The sequence below is a fragment of the Taeniopygia guttata genome, chromosome 5, assembly GCF_048771995.1.
Source record: "Taeniopygia guttata chromosome 5, bTaeGut7.mat, whole genome shotgun sequence".
Taxonomy (NCBI): domain Eukaryota; kingdom Metazoa; phylum Chordata; class Aves; order Passeriformes; family Estrildidae; genus Taeniopygia; species Taeniopygia guttata.
This window is the reverse complement of record NC_133030.1, coordinates 63,936,232-63,959,248: the sequence shown is the minus strand read 5'-3', so window position 1 is coordinate 63,959,248 and position 23,017 is coordinate 63,936,232.

Here is a 23,017-nt window from a genome sequence, read left to right as displayed (position 1 = left end):
GTGGCACGGGTGCAAAAGTAAAATTTTAGGTTTCTAGGTGAGGGGTCCAAAGGGGACAAGATGGAGGAAATTGGGTGTGTCTTGTCCTTTTTCTCCTTCTTCATGCCCTCCATGTTTCACTGTGCTGTTGGCATTTTTCTGTTGGTTCAGGCTGGGGACACACTGTCCAACGTAGGTGACAGATATTGGCACGTTATTGTAAATCCAGCACAGGTAGTTTGTGGTATTTAATGTTTGTACCATCCCACTGAGGGCAGAGCCCCACACGCTGCCCTGCAGGACAGAGCTGCGGCAGGGCAGCAGAACATGTTAGAGATAAACAGAATAAACAACCTTGAAACCAGCACAGACCAATTATGGCTTCTGCTTTGGCAGTGGGGCAGAAAGACAGAGACTTTTACAATCTTGGGATCATCAATACCTCAGATTCCGACACTGTTGCACATCAGTCTGCAGTGTCCCCACTCCATTAATATTCCAGAGTGTAACGGAGCCATCTCGTGATTACTCCGCTGATTACGGGGCATCATTATCCGTCCCTCTCCGAGCTCTCAGCCAGCTCTGGGCTTTGAAGCTGCAGACAAATAATGAAGGTGCAGAGCAGAGAGCACCCTCGGTGCGCCTCTGCCCAGGTAAAACACCCTCTGTGATTTATTACCTCCCCTTAAGAAAAGCAGCACATAAATTACGAAGCGTTGCCAAATCTTTCAGCTCTCATAGACAAGGCTATTTGCTAAATAGTCCGTGGGAAGGTCTTCTGGATGCTGCCAAACATCCTAACAGAATTTACCTGGAAACAGGAGGTCGTGATGAGTTTCATTATTAATCTATATAAAGGAGTTGCTTTTCTTGCAGAAGATGTGTCTGAAATGGACAACACAGCTCAGAGCTGCCAGCTGCAGCCACGATCCCACCTGCAGTGGGTACAGGCTGAGAGGGTTCTGTTGGAGTGAAACGCGGATGAAAAAGTAAAACTCTGCAATTCTAATAAAGATTTGTGGGGAAGGGTATGTTATTTATGTGGGGACTCACTGCTTTTCCATGGACATGTGCACCCCTGAGAATCCCGATCCTTTTTTATTACCCTTACTAATTTCTATATGCAGAGAATTTTACAATAGGTTTATGCATATTCATTTTGCTGATTAAATGTTACACTTACAGCTAGTTATACTTGTATTCAGTTTTTGTTAGAAAGTACAGAAAGAACTCCTGGGTCACTCTGCCCTGTTTCAAGGTCTGAGGAGTCTTTCTTACCTCTTATCTTTTAGTGTGAAAATTTGCATTCTTTCTCCTTAGCTGGGGTAGTTTTGCTATGTTGTAATTACCAGACTAAACAGTATATTTCTCTTATGTTAGTAAGCTTAAAGTGGCACATTTCACTTAAATCCAAATGGATTTCTACTCTGTTAAATTTTCACTCTGTCTCAACGGCCCTGCTTCTTCCTGCCTTGATTCAGGGGGGATCTGACCACAGGATTTATGGAGAGATCTGTGCCTGGGTTCGGTGTCATTCTGCAGGAGAGGCATAGAAAAAGTGAGATAACTGAAAATAAAGGTGGGGCAGTGCTGTCAGGCAGCAGGGACATCCTCATCCCTGGTGTGGAAAGAGCTGGAGATGGACACGGCACTCCAGGAGCTGTGCTTGGCATCACCCAGCTCTCCTGGGCCCCTTCACCCCATCAGCTAAGCCCACAAAAAGGCTAAAATTATTTCCTTCTGGAGCCCACAGTTCCATTTCCACTGCTTATGTTGCTCTCTCCTCTGAGGGTCTTGAACTCCACGTTTTCCCACGGTCACTTTATCCAGGGCTGCATCATCCATGAGTTTTCTTCCTGCTGTGAGTACAGGTCCAGCACAGCATCTCCCCTGCTCATTTCAGCAATCACCTGCATCAAGAAATTGTCTTTATAGACTCTGGAAATCCCATGGATCACCTGCATCAGCTTGGCAAAGGCTGCCCAGGGTGGCTGCCCCTGCATCCCTGGCAGTGCCCAAGGCCAGGCTGGACACTGGGGTTTGGACACCCTGGGGCACTGGGAGGTGTCCCTGCCTCCTGGATTGTTAATGCAGGTGAACCCAGTGGGAAGAAATGCTGATGTCTGACTCAATTCAGAAGGCTGAGTTATTTCTTTATTATAACTATGCTAAAATACATTAATATACTATATAAAAAGGAGGATACTAAAACTCCATACTACTTTCTCTAACTCTAACCCAACTCGTGCCCCTCTCTGAGCCCAGCCCCAGGTGGGTTGGATTGGCCACCAGGCTCAAACAATCCTCACCAGAACCCAACCAAGCAACACCCCAGGTAAACAATTCTCCAAACACATTTCACATGGGAAAAACAAGGAGCAGAAATAGAAATAGTTTTCTCTTTCATTTCTCTCTGTGCACCTCTATGAAAATCTTGAGAGGGAGAGAGATGTGCTTGCCCCACGCCGTGTGCTGCTCTGGGGTGCAGCAGGGTGCTCTGTCCCCTGGGACACCACACAGGGCACATCTAAAAGGGGTTGTGGCTGTCCCTGCATCCCTGGCAGTGCTGCCAGGCCTCGCTGTCTGAAAGAGCCTCACCCCCAGCCTGGCTGCAAAGCAGGACCAGTTACACCCTCCCCATGGGCCAGAGGAACCACTAAATCCAGCAACCACGGATTTATTAATGGAATAAATAGCACAGAGTGAAATTAATGGTGGAGCTGTGCCAGGGGATGTTTAGGGTTGGATTTCAGGAAAGGTTCTTCCCCCAGAGGTGCTGGCACTGCCCAGGCTGGAATCAGGAAAGGTTCTTCCCCCAGAGGTGCTGGCACTGCCCAGGCTCCCCAGGGATGGTCCCGGCCCCGAGGCTGCCAGAGCTCCAGGAGCCTTTGGGCAGCCCTGCCAGGGATGGACAGGGTGGGATTTTGGGGATCAGGGTTTGGGATGATCCCTGGGGGTCCCTCCAGCTCAGGACATTCCATGGTTTTATGGCAGCTGCTCTAACCCTGTCCTGCTGCAGCTGGGCGTGGATCACTCCGGCCACTCGTGGAAGTTCAGTGGGAAGAAGAAGCTCAATTCCTCTCCATGTGTCTTTTCCTGCTGGTCTGGTGTGATGCCTTCAGAACTGTTTGCATCAGTTTTCATCACAGAATCCCAGAAGGATTTGGATTGGAAGGACCTTAGATGCCATCCCATCCACCCCTGGATGGACAGGGACACCTCCCACTGTTCCAGGCTGCTCCAGCCCAGTGTCCAACCTGGCCTTGGGCACTGCCAGGGATGCAGGGGCAGCCACAGCCCCTTTTAGCCTCCCCCACCTCCCCAGCCCGTGCTCGTGCAGCAGCTCCTGCTCTGTGCATTACTTGCCTCTCCCCGCTAGAAACTGAAATAACTCTTTCCCATCTGTTTTCCAGCTGTCAGAAACCCTTTGAATTCTCAGCCTGGCTGCCCCAGCTGCTCAGGGACCAGCCTGGGTCAGTGTGGGCTGTGCCTGCCGTGCCTGTGGTGCTTTTCCTCGCTCAGGGAGAAGCCAGCCAGTGCCAGGGCCTGGGAGATGCAGGGGCACGCTCAGCTGTCCCTGCTCACGGCAGCTGCTCTCTCAGTAGGATGTTCTGCCTTCCTACCTCTGCTTTGTTTTATCCCTGTTGCCCTGGCTCGCTCGGAAATGTCACGCCAAAGAGCCTCAGAAGCATTATTAAAGTCAAAATAAATGACATTTACTGTCTCCTGCTTTCCAAAAGCCTGTTAGGCAGTCACAGGAGGAAATGAGGGGTTTTTAAACCCTGCCTGCCTGATCCTTTCCCTTTTATTACCGTGTCTCTTCCAAGGATAAATCCCCTTTGAGTTTTGCCGGGATAAATAACCACTAAGTCGATGTAATTGTTGTCTGCAGCGCTGGGCACAGGGCGCTGCAGGCAGGGGCTGCAGGACTCAGGGCGAGCTCTGCTCTCTGACACAAAGCCTTGTCACCAAGGGGGACCAGGACACGCTGCTGGGGGCTGGGAGCCTCACCCCGAGTCCTGGAGGGGATCCCCGAGAGCCCAGGGCCAGGCAGAGCCCTGTGCTCACCACCAGTGCCAGGTCCAAAGGCCTCTGTGCTCCTCAGGATCCCTGCACTGTTTGGGTTGGGAAAGCCCTGCAAGAATAGTCCAGCTGCTCCCCAGCACTGCCAAACACCCTGAGCCCTGTCCCCAAAGTGCCACATCCACAGGGCTTTGAAATCCCTCCAGGGATGGGCACTGCAAACCTCCCTGGGCAGTTCCAATCCCTGAACCCCTTTCCATGGGGAAATTCCTGCTGTGCCCACCCTGAGCCTGCCCTGGCCCAGCCCGAGGCCGTTCCCTCTGCTCCTGTCCCTGTTCCTGGAGCAGAGCCCGACCCCCCGGCTGTCCCCTCCTGGCAGGAGCTGTGCAGAGCCACAAGGTCCCCCCTGAGCCTCCTTTGCTCCAGGCTCAGCCCCTTCCCAGCTCCCTCAGGAACTCTCCAGCCCCTTCCCAGCTCCCTCAGGGATTCTCCAGCCCCTTCCCAGCTCCCTCGGGAACTCTCCAGCCCCTTCCCAGCTCCCTCAGGAACTCTCCAGCCCCTTCCCAGCTCTGCTCCCTTCCCTGGACACCCCCAGTGGGAATTTCCCCAGGACACACAGGTGACCTGGCCACTGGGCTTTCCCCTTCCAGCACCACTGTGGCAAACACGTTTCTCTCCCTCTCGTGATTTTTCATGGAGGTGCACAGAGAGAAATGAAAGAGAAAACAATTTCTATTTCTGCTCCTTGTTTTCCCATGTGGAATGTGTTTGGAGAATTGTTTACCTGGGGTGTTGCTTGGTTGGATTCTGGTGAGGATTGTTTGAGCTGATGGCCAATCCAACCCACCTGGGGCTGGGCTCAGAGAGAGGCACGAGTTGTGGGAGAGTCAGAGAAAGTAGTATGTAGTTTTAGTGTCCTCCTTTTATATGGTATATTAATGTATTTTAGCATAGTTATAATAAAGAAATCATTCAGCCTTCTGAATTGAGTCAGACATCCTCATTTCTTCCCATTGGGTTCGCCTGCATTAACAATACACCACCTCCCACCTGAGCACACACAAGGAATAAATAGGTTTGGGTTTGGGGTTGCAGCTCCCTCCCAGCACTCGCTGCACGTGCTCGGAGCAGCCCAGGGATTGCAGTCCTGGCAGAGTTTCCTTGGATGTGATTTCCCAAAAGCTTTTAGCTCTACCCTGGGAGTTTGTCTCTAATTGCAGGAGTAACAAGATGCCTTTGAGCATATTTATTCACTGGAGTTTGATTTTAGTTACTCATTATAACAGTGTTAATAGCAGCCTGAAGGGAAGGAGCAGAATTGCATTTGAGCCACAGAGAGCCAAAGATGAGTTGGTTTAAATTTTTGCTTAATGGACCATTCTGTCCTCAGAACAGTTTGTCTTTCCTGCCATTTTTATTTCCCCTTTTGCCACTTGATGTCTCAAACCCAGAAATAAAAGCCAACAGAGTTATCTAATAACACAAGTGTCAGATCTCATACCTTGGTGAAAATCAGTCCTTCAGGGAAATTGAATTTATTGCCAGCTGAAATATGAATGCTTTTATTTGCTCTGGAATGTGAGCCTGCCTTTGTTAGCAAGACTGACCTATTCTCACTGAAGCCAAAGGTTGATTTTGGCTGCTCACAAGTTGTTCAGGGATGGGAGAGAGAGAAAAGACTGGTGGGAGACTCAGGACAAGGAAACTGATGATGGAATTGCTGCTTTTTGCCAGAAACAACTCTTAGATCCCCCAGCCCCTGACTCTGCACGTTGTTGAGGTTTCAGTTCTGCAGCTCATTCCTGGTCCCCAAACCAGGACATGCACGGACCAGGACAATGCAGGATGGGGATAAAACCAGGAGCATTGCAGTAGGTGCCCTGCTGTGCCTCTTGGGCAAGAAAATGGTGATCCTTTAGAGCAATTTCTCCTTTTCCACAGCTGATCCTTTAGAGCAATTTCTCCTTTCCACAGCTGATCCTTTAGAGCAATTTCTCCTTTTCCACAGCTGACCCTTTAGAGCAATTTCTCCTTTTCCACAGCTGATCCTTTAGAGCAATTTCTCCTTTTCCACAGCTGATCCTATGGAGCAATTTCTCCTTTTCCACAGCTGATCCTTTAGAGCAATTTCTCCTTTTCCACAGCTGATCCTTTAGAGCAATTTCTCCTTTCCACAGCTGATCCTTTAGAGCAATTTCTCCTTTTCCACAGCTGAACCTATAGAGCAATTTCTCCTTTTCCACAGCTGATCCTATAGAGCAATTTCTTCTTTCCACAGCCAAGGGGTGCTGGAGCTCGGGAGGGAGGGGAGCAAAGACGTGGGTCACTGTTTTGGGAGTGTTTCCAGGAGACAGGAGCAGTTTCACAGTCCCAGGATCCCAGACTCCCAGGGATGGCTCAGTCCTTCCTGGTGGGAAGTTGGGTTTTGCCAGGCTGGCTCTGACCCCAGGCTGAGCCACCCACGGTGGGGCTCTGTCCCTTGAGCTGGGATGCAAAGCTTTGGCATGAGGGGAACTGCCTGGGGAGCTTCCTTTGGGAATTTTTAATGGATCCAGACTTTCAGAGTCCTGCTGCACGCCGTGCACCCAGCTGAGCCTGGCTTGCTTAGGACAGCATCAACCCAATGCTTGTCCCACTCCTCTGGGCTGGGATTTAAACCTGGGCACTGTTTGCTTGGTGAGTTATGATGGACAGAACAGGGCCATTCATCTCCCTGCAAGGCTTCGGGGGTTATTTATACCTTTAGAATTTGTCAGAGGGAAATTTCCGAGTCAAACAAACATGTAATTTATTCGTGGCAGCGCGGAGAGTCTGAAGAGTTTAATTTCTGTGGAGATGGAAGATGCAAGGAGCCCCATTTATCAGGTCAGACAGCAGAAGTGATGCCAGGCTGGGCTGAAGATCCTTGGAGCATCATCCTCAGCTGACTCTGGTTCAAGGCTTGTGGCTCCTGCTGTCCTCAGGCACTGAGGAGGGAATGGTTTTCCCATGGACTGAACTTACAGCTGGCTTTGAAAACGGACAGCTGAATAAAGATCCTCATTTGAAAGTGTCTCCAGCCCCAAGTGCCTTTCTGCAGTGTATTGGTTTTCCATCTGTGAGGCTGATAAAGCTCCTCCTGCAGTTTAATGCTGGTTTCATCCTGGCTGATCAATAATAATTCCCTGCAGGACGTGCACGGAGGGGTGATGGGAATTAATGAGCTGTGCCTCAGCCCACGCTGTGTTTACAGACAGTGCAAATCACTGGCACTTGGGTGTCTCTTGGCACAGCATCCTCATCACAATTATTCCCTTTCAAGCTTTTCCTCCACCCAAAAATGCAGCTGCAAGTCCATCCCTGAGCTGAGAAACCTCCTCCAACTGCTCCAAGAGGCTCTTTGAGCATCACAGCCCCAAAAGCAGAACCCAGCACAGCAATCTCCAGCTTTTCCTTTTAGCTCTGGGCTTCTTTGAGTTTCAATCTGCAAATTTTGGGTGTAGAACTGAATTTTCTCGGGTAGGAGACACCACCAGTGTGTTCTTCCACAGGGGTGGGAGGGTGACACACCAAAGCTGTTGGAAATTCCTAAAAATAGGAATTTCCTCACAATTCCTGGGAGCTTTTCACCTTTGTGTCCTCCTGCTGAGAAGGGCTGGAAGCAGCTCCACTTGATGCCATCCCTGCTGCTCCAGGAATGATCCCAAGGAACCCCTGGAGATGGGGATGGGATTGTGTTTAACCAAACCTCCTGTGATCACTCCACAACTTGGGGCTTTCTCCATGCTCGAAGCTTTTCTGTGCCCTTCAAAAACGGTCCTGAAGTTGTTCTGGGAGTGGGTGAGTCTTGGCAAAAGTTCTGTGGATCTTCAGGGACCTGACATCGCTCCTAAGAGACTCTGTGACCTCCTCCTCCTTCTCTGCAGGGTCAGGCTGGGATAAATCCTCCTCCCATGGATAAATCACCGTGCCTGAGGATGGCTTCAGACATAATTGCTTGGTTACACGGAGACACAGGGTTTTTATAAAGCAGGGGAACAGACAGGAGGGCAGGATAAAGATGAAGAGCCTGATGATTTTTTTGTCTTTCAAGTGGTCATTTTTCACATCAGGTGAGGCAAAACTGGGCTTGAGTGACATTTCTCTAATGCAATTAATTATTTATGGTTTTCTGCAAGCAGCAATCAAGAGGAGCAGCACTGAAATGGAATTTATATCTCAATTGATTTTTAAAGAGAGGCCTGCAGTGAGTGAGTGCAGGGTCTGTGCCAGCCCCAGCTGGGTCTGCCTGGGCTCTAAACAGGGACACGCCTGGCCAGGAGCTCCAGCACAGGTGGGAGCTGCTCCTTCCCTGCCTCGGGGGATTCCAGAAGGCAAAATGCAAAAATTGTCAGACAATCCCAGACTGGTTTGGGTGGGAAGAGACTTCAGAGTTCATCCCATGCCACCCCTGTCATGGCAGGGACACCTCCCACTGTCCCAGGGTGCCCAACCCCAATGTCCAACCTGGCCTTGGACACTGCCAGGGACCCAGGGGCAGCCACAGCTGCTCTGGCAATTCCAGCCCAGCCAGTGTCAGAGCCCAGCACATCCCTCTGGCTGCCCTGGCTGCTCCAGACCCTGGCAGGGGCTCACAGACCTTGGCACAAAGTCAAAACCACCTGTGGCTTTGATTTCAGCCCGTGGAAACAACTGCCAACTCTGTGTGAGGAATTACAGCCACAAGGGTTTGAGTAGTGTGGGAGTTGAGTTAACACAGGGTGAAAAAGTAGAATTTTGGGATCTTTAGAATGGGGTTCAGGGGTACAAGATGGAGGGATTTGGGCGTGTCCTGACCTTCTTCTCCTTCTCCTTGCCCTCCATGTCTTGCTGTGCTGGTGACACTTTTCTGTTGGTTTAAGGTAGAGATTCACAGTCTAACACAGGTGATGGGAATTGGTAATAAATTGTAAACATAGACACGTAGTTTTGAGTGTATAATGTGGGAGCCACCCTGCACTGGAGGCCAGACTGCCATGGCTTCTGCACCAGGCGGACCTCGGCAGGTCAGAGACAAAGAATGCAGAGATAAGAAGAAATAAACAACCTTGGAAAAGCAACTGAAAGCATTCCAAGACTCCTCATTTAACTGTGTTCGGGCTAGGGAACCAAAGACTCTTTTTGGATCACTCTTGGGGTCACCCTGACCTTCAGGGACCCTGAGAGAGAAGAAATCCACAGCCTGGAATCCCCAATTCCCAATCTCCCACCATCCCTGCCCTCTGGCAGTGGGAGCCATTCCCTGGCTCCTGTCCCTCCATCCATTGGAAATTCTCTCTCCCTCTTTCCTGCAGCTCCTTCAGGTCACACTGAGCTCACCCCAAAGCTCCTCCTCTCCAGGGGAACATTCCCAGCTCTCCCAGCAGAGCTGCTCCATCCCTCTGCTCATCCTGGTGCCTCCTCTGGATCCCTCCAGCAGCTCCAGCTCCTCCCTGTGCGGGGGGACCACGAGTTTATTCCAAAATAACCCAGTCCTTGCCAAGGTAAACTTCCATTTCCATAGGAAGTTTGGATGGGGCATTTGTCCTCTTGCCTATCTGGAGCTGGGAAAATGAAATTCCTCCTTACAGGTAACATTTGCATCTCCCTTGTTGGTGTTCGAGGAGCTGCTGCCCAGATTGCAGCAGAATGAAAGGGAGAAAAACAACATTTTTTTTATGCCATCTTTTTATTCTTCATGTTCCCCGTTTCTATTTTAATTACACAGTTTCCAGACACATGAGGGAATTTGCATTTGATGGTTGGGATGTTAATGATGATGTTGTGTCTGGAGTAATGAAATGTTTCCCATATGCTGGCTGCAGTGGAAGTGCTTTCCCTGGAGATCTGCAGATGAACTCAGCTCCAGGTGCCACAAGGAGTTTGTGTGCTCACGAGACAAACACAGACTTAATTTCACATCCATGCTTGGCAACGCCTCTGATTTCCATGGAATGAAGCCAAGCACAGGGATCTCAATGGATGCAGCAGGTTCTGCTCCAGGGGCCCAGCAGGGGCTGATCCCAGGAATTCCCTGCACAGGAGGGAGAATCCTGCCCTGGGCAGGGACTGAGAGCCCAGAGAGGGGCTGGATCTCCTCCCTGGCATATCCCAGAGCCCCATGGACACAATCCTGTGCCCTGGGCAGGGAGTGGCACCAGTGACCCTCTGGGGTCCCTTCCAGCCTGATCCATCCCAGAATTCTGGGGTTCTGTGGCAGCTTTGGAGCTGTGCTGGAGGACAGGGAGGGCTTTGGGGAGTGAGGTGACAAATCCTGGCTCTGGGCTCTGCAGTGCCACCAGTGCTGCAGAGGGATTAAGTTTCAAACAAGGCAATACAAAAGGAAAACTTAAGAAATGTGAAAATCTAAAAGCACAGCAAGAAAGTGCAATTTATTTTGGACACAAAAGCCACGCAGCAGGTTGAGTAAAATTCCTTTAAAATACCTGTAAAATTCCTTTATTTTTCATGTTTTCCAGTGCATTGCACTCCTTTGGCTTCTATATTCCCAGCTGTGAGCACATTGAGGTCTGATTCCATCCCATTCTCTGCTGCCTCCAGGATTTTAGGGATGCAGGAACAGCCTGCCAGCCGTTCCTGGGAGCAGGAATTCTGCAGTGGAGCCCCTCTGAGCTTCGTTGGCTGCATTGCTGCAAACTAGGGTGAGCTCCTTGTTTAATTGATCCCTGGAACAGACCCAGCTTTTCCTGGTCTCCCTGCACACCATTCCAGCCTTGTGCTGTAACAGAAGGACACAATGGAGAGCTGTGGAGGGGATAATTCCCTTTATTCCCTGAAAACCCCGTGAGCCACAGTCCCAGCACGGATCCCTCTGCTCCCACAGCGTGCTGGGGTTTGGGTTTTTCTTTTCCCTCTGTGCTGCCAGTCACAAAATCCATTCCAATAAAAACTGCTGGGGTTGTGGTTTTTGTCTGGAATTGCTGTTGGCAGGATTAGGAGCAGGAGGAATTGCTTCCCTAAATATCTCCAACGTTCTTTACCCACAGCTCGATGCTGGCTGGATGAACCCTGGGGAGGTATCCATGATCCATGATCCATGATCCATGATCCATGATCCAGGGACTCTTTCCCACTTTGGAACCCAGCAGGAGGCCTTTGGGTTCTCTTCTGCCTGAGAGGGCTCCGTTTCTGTGATAATATTTGTAAAAAATAAGGATTTCTTAGGACCAAGATATGAAGGGGCTGGAGCTGGGAAGGGAACAGAGCTGGGAAGGGGCTGGAGAGTTCCTGAGGGAGCTGGGAAGGGGCTGGAGAGTTCCTGAGGGAGCTGGGAAGGGGCTGGAGAGTTCCTGAGGGAGGTGGGAAGGGGCTGGAGAGTTCCTGAGGGAGCTGGGAAGGGGCTGGAGAGTTCCTGAGGGAGCTGGGAAGGGGCTGGAGAGTTCCTGAGGGAGCTGGGAAGGGGCTGGAGAGTTCCTGAGGGAGCTGGGAAGGGGCTGGAGAGTTCCTGAGGGAGATGGGAAGGGGCTGGAGAGTTCCTGAGGGAGCTGGGAAGGGGCTGAGCCTGGAGCAAAGGAGGCTCAGGGGGACCTTGTGGCTCTGCACAGCTCCTGCCAGGAGGGGACAGCCGGGGGGTCGGGCTCTGCTCCAGGAACAGGGACAGGAGCAGAGGGAACGGCCTCAGGCTGGGCCAGGGCAGGCTCAGGGTGGGCACAGCAGGAATTTCCCCATGGAAAGGGAGCTCAGGGATTGGCACTGCCCAGGGAGGTTTGGAGTGCCCATCCCTGGAGGTGTCCCAGGAATTCCTGGAGGTGGCACTCAGAGTTCTGGGCTGGGGACAAGGTGGGCACTGGGCACAGATTGATCCTGGAGCTCTTTTCCAACCTAAATACTCCTGGGATTCTGGGATTCAGTTAACTTTGGAATACCCAACTCATTCTCCAGTCTAGGGCCTGTTGAAGTTAATGAGAGATGCTCTGCTTGCTTTTATTTTTCTCCTTTTCCTGATTGCTCATTAATTGTGTGTAAACAGCTTGGGGTCAGTACAAGTTTGTTTACTGGGATTTATTTAAAGATTCATTTTGGTGATTCATTTCTCCTTGAGCATTTGGAGGAGATGATTTCAACCACTCCCATTTGTGCTCCGTTCCTGGATCCTGACAAGATGGAGCTGGGAGTTTTCTCATCCCTAGAGGTGTCCCAGGAATTCCTGGAGGTGGCACTCAGAGCTCTGGGCTGGGGACCAGGTGGGGATGGGGCACAGGTTGGGCTGGGTGACCTTGGAGGGCTTCCTCAGCCCTGATCCAGGTGTTTCTCCCTCTCCTCCTTCCCCACACAACACTCGTGTCTCATTCTGCCTTTAAAGCCCCCAAAGAGACATTCCAGGGTGAGAAACTGGCCAAGGAGTGCTCGCCCTGGATTTTGGTGTTCCTGTGGGGATCACCTGGAGTGCTGCCTTTGTGAGGAGGCCCTGTGCTGATCAGCACTGCCCTGGAGAATCCAAACAGCTGAAGTGGGCAGTGGCTGCATCTCCAACCTGATTCAAAAAGGATCCACACAGGAAGAAACATTTGAATGTGATCAAAGGATTCACGTCAGGAAAAGCTCCTGGCACTGTGCTCTGAGGAGGGATTGATGCCTCCAAAAGGAGTCAGAGCTGAAATGTTGGGAGGTCACGGGGTGATTCCGTGGCCTGGAATTCAGGAGGAAAGGCTGGGAGAGCTGGGAATGCTCACCTGGAGAAGGGAAGACTTCAGGGAGAGCTCAGAGCAGGATCTAAAGGGGCTCCAGGAGAGCTGGAGAGGGACTGGGGACAAGGGATGGAGGGACAGGACCCAGGGAATGGCTTCAAATTAACAGGAAGTTTAACTGGACATTGGGAAGGAATTCCTGGCTGGGAGGGAGGTGAGGCCCTGGCACAGGTTCCCAGAGAAGCTGTGGCTGCCCCTGGATCCCTGGCAGTGCCATCTGAGGGATCAGCACAAAGTGGCTGTTGCACTGACAAAACCCATTTCAGGCTTTTACAATTATTTTCTTTAAAAGAAATTCTGCTCTCAGGATTTATCCCGTGTCACATGGAGCCACCTAATGCCACGAGATTGAGTTTAATTATCACCCTGCTAAATTGCAGCAAGGCTGAGGAGTGTCTGCTCCCTTCTCCTGTCAGCACTGCCAGGGATTTGTGTGAGAGCAGGAAAGAAAAGCTGGGAATTGCTGCTTTTATGTGCACGTAGCTTAAGTGAACCCAAAATTAAAATGATGAGCATATCATGGCTTCCAATTAATGGCCTTAGCAGTTGAAATGACACTTCTGTAAGTGAGTTAAATATCATCTGGGTTCCTTTTGCCTCTGCCCTCGGCAGCTGGTATTTTCCATCGTCTCACAGACAGCGATTCCTGCAGCATTTAATGGAGCTGGGAGCAAAAGCACAATGAAATTGGAGACAGGAGCGAGCTGAGCAGTGAGGAAGGGGATAATGGGTGGTTAATGCTGTTAAACACCTCGTGCCTAACGCTGGCAGCTCCCTTGCTTTTGCCAAGGAAAAGTTGTAAGTGGTTGCAGGTCCTGCCTGCTGGAAGCTTTCCCTGGAAATCATCCCCCTGCTGTGCTGGTGGGTCAGTCTGGGAGTGGCTGGGTGGGGGTTTGGGGTCCCTTCCGAGCTGCTTTCCTGTTTTAAATGGGCACGGGTTCCTCAGGGGGCTCTGTTCTGCTGGGGCTGCCTTGGGAAGGGAATAAAGGAGATGCTGGAGCCTGGGAGGGACAGCCTGGCCTGGGAGAGCCTCACATCTGGCTGCAGCTGCCTGAGGAGCCCAGGCCAGGGGCAGCCCATCATCCCCAGCGTTGATTTCCTCCATTATGGGATCCCAGACTGGTTTGGGTTGGAAAGTGTGGGAATCCAGAGCATCCCTCAGGCTGCCCTGGGACCCTGGCAGGGGTCAGGAACCCCCCTGGACAGAGCCCCCAGAGACACTGGCTGTGATCTCTGGCCATGGAAAAGAGTTTTCAACCTTACAGGATGAATTACCAGCTCTGAGTGTTTGATATCAGTAATAATTAAGTGTGCCATGGGTGCAAAAGTAAAATTTTAAGTTTCTAGATTAGGGGTTCAGAGGGGACAAGATGGAGGAAATTGGATGTGTTGTGTCCTTTTCCTCCTTCTTCATGCCCTCCATGTTTCACTGTGGTGTTGGCATTTTTCTGTTGGTTCAGGCTGGGGACACACTGTCCAACGTAGGTGACAGATATTGGCACGTTATTGTAAATCCAGCACAGGTAGTTTCTGGTATTTAATGTTTGTACCATCCCACTGAGGGCAGAGCCCCACACGCTGCCCTGCAGGACAGAGCTGCGGCAGGCAGCAGAACATGTTAGAGATAAACAGAATAAACAACCTTGAAACCAGCACAGACCAATTATGGCTTCTGCTTTGGCAGCGGGGCTGACAGACAGAGACTTTTACAATCTGGGAATCATCAATACCCACAGATTCCGACAATGGATAAACACTTAAAAATAATATTTTAGAATCTTTCAGCTGCTGCCATCAGCTCCATATTGTGAAAAATGTAAAGAAATCTGCCAAACCCTTCCTTGGTTTGGTCAGGTGCTTGGAAGGTAAAATTAAATAAAAAGGAGGCCTCATTTACAGCTCGTTTGCAAAGCAGGATCTAATTAAGCACTTTAGGGGCGGGGACACTGAGGTGTGAAGTTTATTGAGCGCTTGGCTAACTATTCAATTAGTCTGGGTGTTTTGCGAGCTGGTATAATTCTAATTCATGGCAGGATCAATGGCTTGATTTAGAAGAAAATATAATATAAAACTTTAATTCCGAGAGCAGTGGAAGGTATGTAATTACCACAAATTGATTTTGTTACCATAATCATTACCAATATTCTTCTAATCAGGTAAATACTGCTGGAGAGCTCTGAGGAGACTTCAGCGATTTGCCATTAAAATCAGCTTTGCTTCCTCAGATTATAATTTTAAGTGGTAATTGATAAAGTTAATTAAAATTGGCTTAAATTTTTTGGCTTAATATATTAAAAGTTGTATTGTATATTAAAATATATTAATATATATTAATAGATATTATCGATAGATGAAATAAAATATATTATATTTAATATTTATATAATAAATTATATAATAATATATAACAATATCGATATTATGGAAGGTATTATATATTATAGAATATATATATTTATCATATGAAAGTATATAAATATTATACATTGAATATATGAAATTATATTCAATAATATATGAAAATACATGAAATATATTGTCTTAATATTTATTTTGGCTTAAATATTAAAGGGTGATTCCTTCAGAAACACCAGCCTTGTGTTCCATGGGCAGCTTCCACTATCCCAGGGTGGCCTTGGACACTTCCAGCAGCTGCTCAGGGCGAGGGATGAGGAAAAATGTACCTGGGATGAGAGGAGGAGGCTCCTTCCTGGGAGCCAGGAATCATCCCCAGGTGCTCTGAGAGCTCATCTGCGTGTTTCCAGCTGGGGAAACTGAGGCACAGGGCATGGCCAGGCCTTGCAGCAGGGCTTTGGCCAGGCTGGCATCCAGTGGCTGCTCTTCCCTGCTCTGCCAGTCCCTGTCACCTTCCTGCCCTGCCAGGCAGGGAGGGCGAGTCAACAACACCAGCCTGGAGAGGGATCTGGGGAAGAAACTGCCAGAGCTGAAAGGTTTCTTTAAGGAAAAAGCCTGAATGATTTTTTTTTCCTCCAGGAGAAGATTGAAATGAAGGGCAGCAGAGATTTGGGAAATAATCCCCTTCTCCACAGAAGCTGTTCTGATGCTTCCCCGTGCCATAACAAATCAGTGAGGATTAAAAACCTCTGTCACTTGTGTAAAACGTCCTGTCAGGATTGGATTCACCCCTCCAGCTTAGCTGGGACAGAGGGATGAGCCTGATGGACACCCCCTCAGGCAGGGACATCCCTGGAGCCACCCAGCCCTTCCCACGGAGCTGGAGCTGTCTGCAGGTGGAGCTCAGGGTGTTCCTGGCTCCTGAGTGGCACAAAAAGCTTTGTTCTGCCACGGGGAGCAGCTGCACCGAGGAGAAAATGTGGGTGAGTGAGGAGATGGGAGATCAGGCAAAGGTTCTTCTCCCAGAGGGTGGAATCAGCACTGGAACAGCTCCCCAGGGATGGGCACGGCCCGAGGCTGCCAGAGCTCCAGGAGGGTTTGGACAGCACTGCCAGGGATGGACAGGGTGGGATTTTTGGGACAGGGTTGGGATGATCCCTGGGGGTCCCTCCAGCTCAGGACATTCTGGGACTCTGTGATTGCCTGGCTCAGGGAAGGAAATCCGAGTGGATTTCCAAAGCACCCGTTGCTGTTGGTTTCTGGGGTTGTACAAGTGGTTCCATCAGCTCTGAATTGTCCTTGTTCTGTTCCTGTGGAGTTCATCCTTTCCTGGCAGGGTGGGCTGCCCCTGGATCCCTGGCAGTGCCCAACGCCAGGTTGGACACCCTGGGACAGTGGGAGGTGTCCCTGCCATGGCAGGGGTGGCCCTGGGTGAGATTTGAGGTCCCTTCTGGGGAATTCATCCAGTCTCAGATGGTTCCTGTTTGTCAGGGCAGGAGGGAGCAGGTGAATTCCCAGTGCCACCGTATCGGGAATTCTCCCTTTGCTCCTCCCAGACAAAATGACCTCGGAGCTCAGCAAAGCCTCAGAGCTGCCACTGAGTCCAGGACCCGTCAGGTGGGGCGGGTTTAGCTTCATACATGGATTAAATCTGGTGGAATATTCATTTTTGCCACGGTCCTCACATTCCTGACTCCGTCCTGAGGGCTGGAACCCAGGACTGGACCAGCTGCATTCCAGACTCTTCTCCTGAAGGTGAGGAGCAGAGCAGTGACTGCTCTGATTCCCCCTTTCAGCCCCTCTCAGCCCCTTTCAGCCCCACGATTTCCAGGGTGGGAGGTGCTGGAGAGGTTCCTGATGGATTCCTGTGAAGGACAAGATGAGAACCCTGAAACGCCTGGTGAGGAAGAGCCCGGCAGCAATCCTGGGGATGAAGGAGCCCACAGAGCTGGGAATGATTGGCAGCAGATGGATCAACAAAGGAGCTCGGAATCACGATGCACGGGGGCTTCTGCCTCTGCTGACTGTGCTTTGCTGTCAATCACAGGCTCTTCCTCGGGCTGGGAAGAGATTCCGGGTGTTCTCTCCATGGAATCTGGCTGTCCTCAGCAGCTTTTGGAACCTGAGGATCGCGTTGGCTTGGTTTGATCCCGCACTTGAAAGGCAGCCTGTGATATCCTAAAGTTCTGAATCGGCAGAAATTAATGAGAGTGGGAAAGAGAAATGGGAGCATTTCCATTTCACAACGCCTCTCTGCACGTTACAAACAGTTCATTAAACTGGGTGAGGTAAAATTCACATTATAATTAGAGCTGGATGAGAGGAAACTCGGAAAGATCTTTCCTTGAGCTTCCCCAAATTAACCCCAGGGCAGGGTTTGGAGCTGGATGGGCCCTAAGGCCCCTTTCACCCCAAACCCTTCTATAACTCCATAAAAACAGAATAATTTATACTTTTCTTTTGGATTTTAGGAGCTTCTTAAGAAAATTACCTGCATTGCTGGAGGAAATACTTTCTGGTGCTGTCTGAGATGACTTTACTTAAATCAGATCCAAAACCTTTAAGAGAGGATAACTCCCGGTAAACTCTGCCTTCCTTCTCTTGGCATTCCTCTGCCAGGCAAATATATTGGGATAAAAAGAAGAAAGGAGTCCTGTGTTACTACTTGTTACAATAGAACTGTCCTGTTCTACTTTTCCACCCTGTGCTAACTCAACTGCCACACTACTCAAACCCTTGTGGTTTGTAATTCCTCACACAGAGTTGGCAGCTTTTTCCCCAGGTTAAAATGGAAGCCACAGGAGTTTGTGACTTTGTGACAAGGTTTGTGAGCCCCTGCCAGGGTCTGGAGCAGCCAGGGCAGCCAGAGGGATGTGCTGGGCTCGGACAGCTGCTGATGGGCCTTGGGCTTTCCAAGACACCCAAGCAGTTGTTGGTTGCTCTAAAGTTGTTCATTGCATGAGTGCATCAGCCTCCAAGGCAAAGAGTTCAAGGTGTGAAAAATCCATTAAAAACTTTCTGGCAGAGTCCCAGGCAGGAGCTGCAGGGCTGCAAGGCTGCAGGGCTGCAAGGCTGCAATGATGCAGGGCTGCAATGATGCAGGGCTGCAATGATGCAATGATGCAAGGCTGCAATGATGCAGGGCTGCAATGATGCAGGGCTGCAAGGCTGCAATGATGCAGGGCTGCAATGATGCAGGGCTGCTCTCTGGTACAGAGTCCCAGGTTCTGTGCAGGAGCAGCAGCAGGGACCAGCCTGCAGCAGCAGCAAGGGGAGCCACAGCCTTTTCTTCTTCTTTCCTCTTTTCTTCTTCTTCGTGTTCTTCCTTCCTGCCTTGCACCCCAATACAGGGTGTTTTTATTCATAAATCACCCAATCAGCTAAAAACACCATTCTGAAACACTCTTTCTAAAGCAAACTAAACTTCATTCTAATGTGCCAAAGTAGTAAGAAAGTGATGTCAGTTCCTACCAAAAACTACATATAAATATAATCTATTTACACAAATTTACTATGTGTATGCTATACTATCTCTTTTCTCACTCAAAATGTACCTGTATAAGTCCATCTCTTCACATGAGTGGCTCTATCTATTTATGTACATGTTCCACCTGTTCTGGAGGCACAAGCAAAGTTCTGCTCTGTTTCTGTTATGCCTGGGACTAAGTTACTGAACTTTAAACTACACCTTAGGGCCTTTACTATCTAACACAGCTTCTTAAGGCACTTAAAATGTATTTCTACTTACTTAAAACTATAACTTACACTTAAAACTTAAGCCTACACTTCTACTTTATATCTATGTGGCTTAAAAATCTTAATTTCTCTAAAGGCTTTAATTCAAGCCCATATTCATCTCTCTCTGTTGCTTGCATTCCAACAGCTGCTGAACAAGGAGAGGTCCTGTGTTCCTGTAACATCAGGAATTTCACTGGAGAGAGAAGATGGCTCTGCTGAAGTGACCAGAGATCACAGAGCTGATGGCATCAGCAGCATCAGGGAGTAATTGTTTTGCTAATATTTGCCTTTAGAAGGTGGTGTAAGAGTGGAATTTCACTGAAGCACAGAGTAGCGTGCCAATTCACTTGTGGGGAATTTTGAAGGAATTTGAGACAGGACCTCTGAGCTGTTTTTGATGATGTGGTTTGTTTTCTTATCTTCTACACAGGCAGGAAGGGTGAGTTTGGCTCACATCTTCACTGCACGGATCAGAAGGTCACAAGACCCCCAGTTACAAGACCTTTTAAGGAGTTATTGACCAATAAAACACTGCCAACAAGGATATGTATGTTTTTAACCCAATCCTTAAATATTTCATCTTATGGAGCCATGCTACAGTGTGAGCTTTCTTAGGCAATCATGTTATGGCACACAAACCCACAGTGCTGCATCCTAAACTCCTTGTTTGCATCTGGAACTGCTTTTATTTTTATATCTTAAACTCTAAACCTCTAAACTTACCTTAACTCAATGTGTCTCTGCTTTAAACAGCAAATCCACATTCTCACTGCTGGCACCTCATTTTGGGAGCCTTTCCCAAGGTCTCAGATCCAGCCCTGGGTTTAATTCTGAGCTGTGGCTCACAGGCCCAAAGCTCTGAGAGTTCCCTGAATTTCAGAGTCCAGCAGGAAGGAGCTTGGAGCCCATCAGGTGGAGGAGCTGCTGGAGGAGCTGCCCTGGCTCACTCCAGGCAGGCTCTGGGTCTCTGCCTGAACTCTGTGCCCCGTCACCCCAGGGCAATCCCTGTTATTGCAGCCCACCATAATGACAGCATTCATAATTGAGCTAATTTAGCCAGCACTCCTCATTATTGCTCTCTGTCTCTCTGAAGGATATTGCCTTAGCTTTCATTAGTGCTGGGGAGCACAGGGGGGAGCTGCCCTCAGGTGGGTCTGGGGGAGTGAAGATGTGCAGATCGTGGAACATTTACTTTGTGTGATTGGTTTTCTGGTTTGTTCTAACAGAGAGCAATAAAAGCGATCTCTGCTGGCACAGCCTGGGGAACGTGGAGTTTATTGGGGTTTCTCTGACCAGGATGTGTCCATCCTTGCAGTGCTGCTGCAGGAATCCTGTGTCAGAGCAATGCCCTGGACTCAGCTTCCTGATTTCTCACATCAAACACGTCAGGGGTGCTCCTCTCTAACCAGAACTCAAATCCTTTTTCTTCAACTCAAATCTCAAAAAGACCGAAGGTCCCTTCTGTGACATCCTGGGAATTGCAAGGTCCTCCTGGCACCCAGCAGCTTCCTTGGCCTGCTGGGCTTGGGGTGGAGGAATCTCAAAGGGTTGTGGAATATCCTAAAACCTGCACAAGGCTCTCCTTCCTCTGGTGGTTTGTCCTTTGTCCAGGAATTTCTGGGAGGGGCACAGGAGCTCAGCTGTTGTGCTCAGCGTCCTTACCTGCTTTTTGGTGTCCAGAAACGTTTCCAAACCCTGAGTAACTTTTGAACTGCTCTTCAGCAGCTTCAGATCATTTCATTCAATTCCCCAAAAGCATTTGATAGCCCAGACTGTTGGTGCTGATGGATGAAAGTGTGGGATTCGAGTGTTTGAGCACCACAGCTGCTCCTGCAGCAGGCCCTGACGTTCACACCATTCCAAACACCAACAGAGCCACAAAAATTATTTCCATAATCCAAATGGCAGTGAAATTTCCCTCTCCAGCACCAATTTTTCTATTTTATTAGGGGCTATCTGTGTGGGAAGTTCATTTGCTCTCCATTTCTGTGCCATCCCTCCTTGAGGCAGCACCTCTGCCCTGCCTAGTTCCTCCTGGCATTTTTGGCTGCACTTCCCTTCTGCAGGAAATTCCCTGATGTGGATGTTTGTTCCACCAGCAGTGGCTGCTTTGCACTCCTGAGAGCTCTGGGAATGCTCATGAAATCCCACTGGAGGCCAGAGCAGCCTCCAGAGCTGGTGCTGAGGGTGGGGGGTCTCTGGGCAGAGCTGCATCCACAGGTTTGGGCTCCTCTGCCTTCCATGGGCCTTCAAAAGCCTCGTAAATAAATCTCTGCTCTGTGTTTTGGGAGAGGGGAAGGGTTCCCTCCTCCCTGCTGCTTTCTTGGTACCCCTCAGTGTCATGGCATGGGAGCCTCTCCATGATGGAGATTGGCCCCATGGCTCCAGCTGGGCACAAATCATTGGGAATTGGGAATTCCTGGCTGGGATGGGGTTGGGATGGAATTGCCACAGCAGCTGAGGCTGCCCCTGGATCCCTGGCAGTGCCCAAGGCCAGGTTGGACATTGGGTTTGGAGCACCCTGGGACAGTGGGAGGTGTCCCTGCCATGGCAGGGGTGGCACTGGGTGGGATTTAAGGTGCTTCCAACCCAAACATTCTGGGATTTTTGGATACAGCTTTAGCTCTGCCAGGTTTTTAAGGCTGTGTGGCCATCAGGTTCCTTTGGCTGATGAGAAGAGGAGCAGGTGGACTCCAAAGAGTAAACCCATGAATCTCTGCTGCTGGAAGGAAATACTTTAAAGAGAGGGGAATAACCAGTATGGGGGAAATCAACCTCCTCTGATCCTGAAAATGCCTCTCTTGTTTTCCTTTGAGCTCCACAAAGCCAGTGGAACTGTCACTGCGGCACTTACTACTCTTTCTTTTTGATCTGTGACATGAATTAATGCTGACACATGTGGCTTTGGAATTTTGCTTTCCCAGTCCCAGTACATGCAAACAATGAGTTGTGGCTTCTGCCTGTGATTTCAATGACTGATTAAAAAAAAATCCTTGCAAAGGATTGCCTGGGAAGATGCAGTCCTGACTTCAGAGACATCAAATAGGAAACATTGTTCTCTTTAGTGGAGGAACACTTTATTCTGACCCTTGTGGCTTTGTCACTGTTTTAGGGCTTTTTAATTGAAAAATAAATACATTCTGTCTCTGCACTCAAAACGTTTCCCTCGCTTTCCTGGGAAGTTTTTCTTCCTCACACATCTTTCTGAGGAATCTGACAGCTGAAGATTTTTTGGAAGCAAATCCAAACCCTTGTGCTCTCTTGCTGGCAATAACCTCCTGAAGTGCTGGGAACAGTAGGAGGTGGAATTAATAATTCCCTTCCATCCTGCCCTTCCGAGGGGAGGCGAGGGAGCTGGAGCCACCGTGGTTTAGTCCCTGCATTCAGTGGTTCCCCATCAAAGCAGAACCTGGGAGAATTTTCTCCACATTGTTCAGTATTAATTGGTTTCTGGTCTGCCATGGGGAGTGGAGGGAGCAGAAGAAATCCTGGGAAATGGCTGGCAACAAATCCTGCTCCTCGGAGGGCTGGAGAGCGGGGGTGACGGGTTCCCCTCGTGTGAGCTCCGTGTTCCTTCCCTCCCCAGGATGGGGATACAATTCCCAGCCTTCTTGGCTTGCCCAGGAGCCCCTCAGCCCATCTGGGAGGTGACCTCTTGTTTTTGGGAGCTTGGATTCATCTGGGTCAAGGCAAAGCTCCTGGAATTGGGATTTGAATTGGGATTTCAGGGTTTCTCTGCTGTTCAGCAGCAGCACTGAGGAGGTGAAGATGTTGGAGTAGCTCAGGGTGGTCTTGCAGCTTCTCCTCAGATGTTTCCTCCTCCAGCACGGGGTTGATTCCATGTTTCCTCCAGAGGGTGAGTCCAGGAGCCCTTCATCCCTCAGAATCATCAAGGTTGGAAGAGACCTCCAAGATCATTGAGTCCAACCATTAAACCAGCACCACCAGAACTGCCCCTAAGCCACGTCCCCAGGTGCCACATCCAGGTGCCCCTTAAACACGTCTGGAGTGGAAAAGGATGGGCTGCAAGGTCCCTTCCCTGACCATTCCATGATTTCATGAGGAAATTCCTGCTGATTCCACCCTGAGCCTGCCCTGGCCCGGCCTGAGGCTGTTCCCTCTGCTCCTGTCCCTGTTCCTGGAGCAGAGCCCGACCCCCCGGCTGTCCCCTCCTGGCAGGAGCTGTGCAGAGCCACAGGATCTTCATTAGTGGGATG